Below are 7,847 nucleotides of genomic sequence, written 5' to 3' on the forward strand. Positions count from 1 at the left end.
AAAATGCCCTTCAAATTTTCCACAATTCCCAAGTTTCTCCAAATACAAAAAAATTTGTAGCTTTTCATAAGAAGAGTGATTGTCTACCATACAGGATGCTAAAACTAAAATTTGAGTTGGTTATGTAGGCTTTGGAGATGAATTCCTTCATTATTTTTAGACATAATTGCCTTTTCTTGCGAGGTAATTTGCAAAAAATTACATGCTAAGCACTCAAAAAACGATCTCAATTGTCAAACAAGAATAAAGATTAGAAAATCTTGAAGATCCAACGAAAATAGATACAAGGGTATTTTGGGAATTTTTGAAAATTGAGGGGTATAATGGGAATTTTTACAAATTAGAGGGGTATTTTGGTAATAAAATGAAGCGTGTGGGATGCTTGCGATGCCTATGAGGCTAATTAGAGAAACCAGTCTTGCTTGGTGGGCCTTGCTGTATAGCATCTATAGAATATAACAGGACATATACAAAATGACATTTAATAGCTAGCATTGAAGGGAACAAGAGCAAGACTAATTTGGGAAGGGTGGCATTGTGTGAAAGGGATATACACTTGAAAAATGCTATAATGAGTATGGGAGGTTAGTGCATCAATTATTAGAGATTATAGGGGTGGTTACATTTGACATTATATCCAAGCGAGGTTGTACTACTATGTCTACAGATGAATGTTTTTCTAGTATATATGCTACATGTAAATTCTTGCAAACAGAAAGTAGTTCAAAAAGAAATTTTTCATTGAATGGTTGGTAGCGCAACACGTCGGCTCACATTTTTGAAGGTGGATTTCGAGTGTGTTTTGCCTTTCTTCTTTTATAGCTGTTTGTGTTTTGCCTTTCTTCTTTTGTAGTTATTCCCAGTACAATGAATGAGGACAATGATACATGTAACTTCACCATTTGCCGCACCGATTGTCAAGTCGATATTTTTAGTGATCATGCAGTGCGTGCAAATTGCGATCAAATCCAACTCATTGAACGTAGGATCTAGGAGCCACTTATGAAGGAAATTTATGTAACCGCGTTTGTCTTCATTTCAAGTTTTGTAATGTCATTTTAATTGTACAATTTATTCAAGGCAAGGTTGTTATAGTGTTGGACATCCGACATGTGAGTACAAATTATCATAGTAGAATTGTTGATGTAGTCATGCACGTGTGCTTCATCTATAATACATGCACCGAAGGTACAATTGATCTCATCTACAACCGGTTTTCTATCACAAAAAATGGTCAAGCATTGAAGCAATTCAGGTTCCGTTGCATGTCTTATAGAACATGACATCTTGTACAAAGTTGCATGTAGCCAATGGACCAAGTTTGTGATTTGGCATGTGTTACAAAGCTCCCGTGTGTGACTACAAACTGGGGGTAGTTGGGCAAGATCACCGAGCAAGAGAACACGTCATTTGTTGTTGGAGGGATTTGCCAGTTTATTGCTTGTTACATTGATATTTTATCTTACGATAAGGTCAAGAGTCGTTTGGGTTAACATGGATAGCTCGTCTATAATTATAATATATGCCTTTTTTATGTCCAAATATCGCTAGGTCTCATGAATTGAGAGAGGATATTGTTGATTCATGGTTGGTATCTTGAATTGGTAATGGACTGTAGATACAATGCTGCTAAGCCTTGTTGCTGCCGCTCCGATGACAAAGTGCCCAACAATAATACAAAAGTGAGGGCAACGGGAGTGTCTATTTCATTTATCAGTCGACCTTGTGTATCGCTATATATGTGAGGTATGCCGTCGCGTAGCATATATATATTTCTAGATTGCGAGTGAAGATGTCACATTGCATGCTCCAATTTATACAATGCAGTGATTTCAAACCATGACCTAGCATATGGACGGTAAGCTAGTTTCAAGTTGGCTACATTTTGCTCTTTAGCTTATTGACGCTTGGACTATAATCTTCTAGGTCCTGAGAACTTAATACTAACACCTAGTACGGGAGAAACGAGGACATATATAGTATGGCATCAATTATTTGGACACCTAGTATGGTATAAATTATTTAGAGATAAAGTAAAGATGCACAAGGTGAATCCACTACTATGATACACCACATGCATTCATAGTACTTGTGTATTCACTACTGTAATACATCACATACATTTGGCAAGCAATCGTATGCAAAAATTTGTGTATGTAACTCACGTGCAAATGTTGATCGACATTGAGTGTATAGTTCTGGAAACGAGATCCAAATAAACCACAGCAAAGGAAGTAATGCGGAAAATTCTAAAACAAGCAAGTAGATAAAGCATGAATGAATTGCAACAATAAATGAGGTTCTTTACTCACCTGCAATGTTGTACTCCTGTTTTTTTATTGTCCAATTTATAGGCCGACATGTGAGTCAAGCTACAAAAAAGCAATGTGAATAGTTACACATATCGTCTTGCAATGAAACGTCACACTAAAAGTGCAAAGTATATTGTGCACGTCATACAGAGGTGCCATACAAAAGTATGATGGAAGCCGTGCCCTGCCCCGTAGCATTTATGTGTTGCGCCAAGCAAATGCATGCATATGGAAAATTGGATGCAGACAACGGACCTTGCAATGTTGTCAAGCTCGAGAGTGCTTGTGCAAATGGAACATGCAGTGTTGTGAATATATGTCCTCCCTGCCATACACAAAACATGCAGATGTAACTTTATGCTCTATATCCTATGATCAATATTACCCTCTCTCTCTCTCTCTCTCTCTCTCTCTCTCTCTCTCTCTCTCTCTGTGTGTGTGTGTGTGTGTGTGTGTGTGTGTGTGTGTGTGTGTGTGTGTGTGTGAGTTGTAATCTGCTTCGATCAACAATTTTGTCTTCTTGCCTCCTTACTGACTAACCTACATTATGTATGATACCAAATTGATGTCTGCATTTGCAACCATTTGAACTTGATCTGATAGTTGTTGCGTACATGGACCTTTGCTCATAGGACGCCATCGAATCGTGGTTATTCGCAAGCAGGGAGCTCCGAAGCAGTAACTACTATGCGTTCAAATCCAGACCACCAACATTACCTTCTTCGTATGCATCTGCTGAAGAGCAACGTTGCAATATATTGTTGTTGTTAATCTCAACTGCAGCCGCATTGGCTGTCGCTTGCACACGGTTTAGAGAGAGATTCTTTTTAGAGGCCGCAATATTGGCCATATTGTCTGTAAAATTTATGCTATCCCACCTAGATGTTGAATGGCCATCAGTAGTTCAGCAGTGAACCACTGCTGGAGTCTAATAGATGTTGACATATTGGTATGCCTGTCTCCAGAAATGCCATTACTCAGATTGCCATGTACTCATCCTCACAACTGGAAGCAGCCACAGTAGGTTGCTTCTTGCTCAACCATGATATGCATGAACTGCCAAGCATGAAACAAAAACCGCTTGTGGACAGTCGTGTGTCAAAACAACCAGCCCAATCTGAGTCCGAAAAAGCATGCAAATCTGGCGGCAATGATCCCCCCTTGGGATAAAACAAGCCAAGATGTAAAGTGCCACTCAACTAGCGAAAAATCCTCTTGACAGCATGTCAATGCTTAGACCCTGGGCTATGCATAAATCTGCTGACTTGTGAGACTGCAAATTGAATATCCAGCCTTGTGTTGCATACATAAATGAGGCATCCAACAACATTTTGGTAAAGAGTGACACTTGTAGGATCACCAACATCATAAAGACTCAATTTCAAACATGTTTCCATGGGAGTGGCAATAGGTTTGCAATCCTCAAGTCCAAACTTACATAGCAATGTCTCTATGTAACTTTTCTGACACAAGGCAATACCACCATCACACTACTTAAATTGTATACCCAAGTAATGATGCAACAACCCCAAATCTTTCATCTTGAAAGTGGCATTCAAATCAGTCTTGAATTCAGTAATATGTCTTTCATTTGGTCCATCGATCAGCAAATCATCCACGTAGAGAACCACAATGACTCGGGGGGTTCACCATTCAATACCCCCCCCCCCCCCCCATAATGTGCGTTTGTTGGGTATTAAAAAAATATCTCTTTTAACATGTTTCAATGAATAAAATGAACCCTTATTTTAGGAAAATTCCCCAAATTTGAATATAAAAATCCATTATTTTAATATGTTTTTTTTCAAATTGCCTAATTTTTTTGCATTTTAAAACCCCTCCTATCGAACTCATGTTATACATTAACATGATTCCATAGTGCACCCCTCGAGCACAATGAGAAGTACATCACCCTCATGCTTTACATATAGTGTGCTTTCTGTTGGACTATTACAAAAGCCTCGTTTGACCAAATGAGTGTCATCGTTCTCATACCAAGCATGAGGAGATTGCTTCAACCCATACAAAGCTTTGTTACATTTGCACACTTTATCCTCTTGCCCTTTCTTGACAAAACCGCGAGGCTTCGTTACATAAACTTCCTCAAATATGTCACCATTCAAGAAAGCAGTAACAATATCTGATTGATGTACATCATAGACAAAATGAGCTGCCAATGCACATAGAAAATGCACAGTAGTCATACGACAAGTGGGAGAAAAAGTCTCTTTATAATCTATGCCTTTTTGCTGTGCATAACCCTTTGCAACAAGTCGAACCTTATAGCGATCAATCTCACCATCCAGCTTGCGTTTCAACTTGTAAACCCACTTCGTACCAATGGCCTTTTTGCTTGGAGGCAAATAACATAAAGTCCATGTATCATTTTCCGTAAGTGCATCATAATCTGGTTGCATGGTAGCCATCCAATTTTTGGAATTCTGTGCTGTATCAAAAGATAGAGGTTCCTCAACATCATGTAAGCTAGACACATCCAAAGCATAACAATCTGATGGATAAGATGCATGGTGAGAGCCTGAACGAGTGCGACTAGACAAAGGTGCATCCAATTTACTATCACGCAATGTATGCACCAACCATTTTGGCATACATGTGGCCTGTTCATTTTTAGTCCTTTCCTCATCAAGTACATCATGTACATCTGCATCAGTAATAGGATGATCTGTAACATTTTCAGAAACCCCCATAGGTTGTACATTTGCCTCACTGGAATTTACTCCACCACTGAAAAGAGGCAACAAAGTGTCATAAATGTCCTATGTGCTTACATTACCATCTTTGGTACATGACAGCAAGGGTTGAATAGAATCTTCCACAAACACAACATCCCTTGAAACCAGAATACACTTTGTTTGTGGATGATACAACTTGTAACCTTTGCTTTCAACACTATAACCAACAAAAATACATTTGACAGCCTTATCATCCAATTTTCTGCATTGTGTTTGTGGTACCAAAGCATATGCCAAACAACCAAAAACATGCATGTGCTCAATAGAAGGCTTTCTATCATGCCATGCTTCATATGGATTCATAGACTGCAAAGCTTTTGTAAGACACCTGTTAAATACATAAGTGGCACACATGATGGCCTCAAGCCAAAACGAATGCGGCAAAGCTTGACTTTTGACCATACATCGTGCCATTTTCGTAAGTGACCTGTTTTTCCTCTCGGCAACACCATTTTGTTGAGGCGTATAAAGAACTGTACGTTGGTGTTTTATCCCACCACTAGCCAGAAATGCATTAAATTCATGAGACATATACTCCCCCCCTCAATCGGAACGGAGGGTGCCCATAGTACATTTCGAGACATTTTTAGCCATAGCCAAAATTTGTTTAAAGCACATAAATACTTTAGACTTCGCTTTAAGTGGATATACCCATGCATGCCTAGAGTAATCATCAATAAAAGTCACAAAGTAAAGGTAATTGCCCAAGGATGGAGTTTGCATGGGCCCACAAACATCACTATGTACAAGCTGCAACCTGCATATGGCCCTAACTGAACCATCATTTGGAAAGTTAGAATGCTGCATCTTAACCTTCATAGACATGTTTGACAGGTGCTTCAAAAGGCGGCAAAGAAGCAACCATGTCAGCTTTTTGCAAATGCAGCAAACTGACAAAATTTAAATGACCAAAACGTGCATGCCAAAGTTTTGCATCTGGAATAGCCTTTGAACCCACAACTGCATTTGCAAACTTCTACCCACACTTGTCATACAAAGTGAGCTTATACAACCCACGTCATAAAATGCCAAATGCAACAATTTCATCACCAAAACTGAGATCATGTACTGTACATCTGTCATTGACAAATTTGACTACAAGTCCAAGTCTAGCAAGTGCAGATACAGACAAAAGATTCTTCTTGATCCCATGTACATAAAGTGCATCAACAAGTGTGAAAGAACTGCCATTTGCAGCAGTAAGCACAATCTTTCCAACTCCCTAAACCGAATAAGAGGCATTGTTGGCACACGTAACTGAATTCCCATGAGGGACAGACTCAAGAGAGGTGAACAAATCATGATGTGAGGTAATGTGATTTATAGCACCATTGTCAAAATACCACACATGTGAATCTGCAGCAACTGACATGCATGCATCATGGAAAACACGATTATAAGTGCACTCTGCACTAAAATCCCATTCTGCATCAACATCAACATCACAATCTCCTTTCACAGAAGACTCAACAATAGCTGCATTTGTAGTGGAACCAACATTAAGTAGTGGAACTAGCCTCTTTCTTCTTAAGCCTCTTTGGCCTTCAACTTAGGACAATGCTTGATCAAGTGATTATTAGCTTTACAATAATGGCAATGCATCTTCTTTTTGCCCTTATCACCAGAATTTCCAGACGAATTGTTGCCAATAGAAGCATTGTGAACAATTGATTTGCCACTTGCAGAAGAACCATGAGAAGTGGTTGCAATACTGGTACCACCTTTTCTTTGAGCAACAATAAAGACATGTTCAACTGCATGCTGTCTAGTCCATTTTCTTTTGGAAAGCGACTCTTCCAACAGCAATGTGCATAATGCATCAAACTTGACAACTTCAAGATTTACTAGAAAAAGTCTGGTAAGAATCTGGCAAGGCATCAAGAATAGTTTGCACAAGGGAATTGTCTAAAATGACTTCACCTGTAGAAATAAGTTGCTCATTGATATCCTCGACTCCAACAAGATAAGAGGGGAGGGACAAGAAGACACAATCCACCGTATTAAATCACAAAAATCTCCAAATAGAATTACAATATTAATTCAGTAGCTCACATGTAATAACCAAAAAATATGCTTCGCACATAGGGGAGGGAAATCTATTCTTGACTATCATAGTATAGGTCAAGGGTAAAGATAAATCTAAGGAAGGGGCTTCTTGGAAAAACATTAACGCTCTTAAGTTCACTTTTGTTTTCGAGCACAAAAATGCTTCTCCAAGGGGGGAGTACTATCAGGGCAATGGTAGGACTAGGAACGCAGGACCCTAGTCTAAGTATGCGACATTCAAGGGATTCCTAAAGATAGGCTAGAAGTCTATAAAAGGAGATAGGTTGGGTGGAGAAAAACACACAAATTTCTTGATGGTCTTTCATTATTGTTATAGGTGGTAGCTATTTCAAAATTTTGAAAGCTTTGTATATACCTGCCCGATTAAGAAGAATCATTTTTCTATCTCTATACTTGCACAACTTAATCTTCTAGTCAAGTTTGTGAATGATATATGTATTGTGTATGTTCTCAATTTTGGTGATACAATTGTGGCATTTGTCACTTTGTTTCACGTGTTGTATAAGATCAATTATTTCAAGAAATATGTGAAAGATTCACCATGTGTAGTTTTTGAGTCAAAGGTTGCTTTTGATGCAGCAGTTTTAGCATGCATCTTTTGGCTATCTAAAATTTGGCACTTTGCTTCATGCACAAAACTTGATAGGTTTGCTTGGATGCGCCCTCTTGAAGGATTGTTGAAATATGTGAAAAAATCATTGTTGGGAGTTCCATC

Source organism: Adiantum capillus-veneris, chromosome 19 (assembly GCF_014529385.1).
Source record: "Adiantum capillus-veneris isolate H3 chromosome 19, ASM1452938v2, whole genome shotgun sequence".
NCBI classification, from domain to species: domain Eukaryota; kingdom Viridiplantae; phylum Streptophyta; class Polypodiopsida; order Polypodiales; family Pteridaceae; genus Adiantum; species Adiantum capillus-veneris.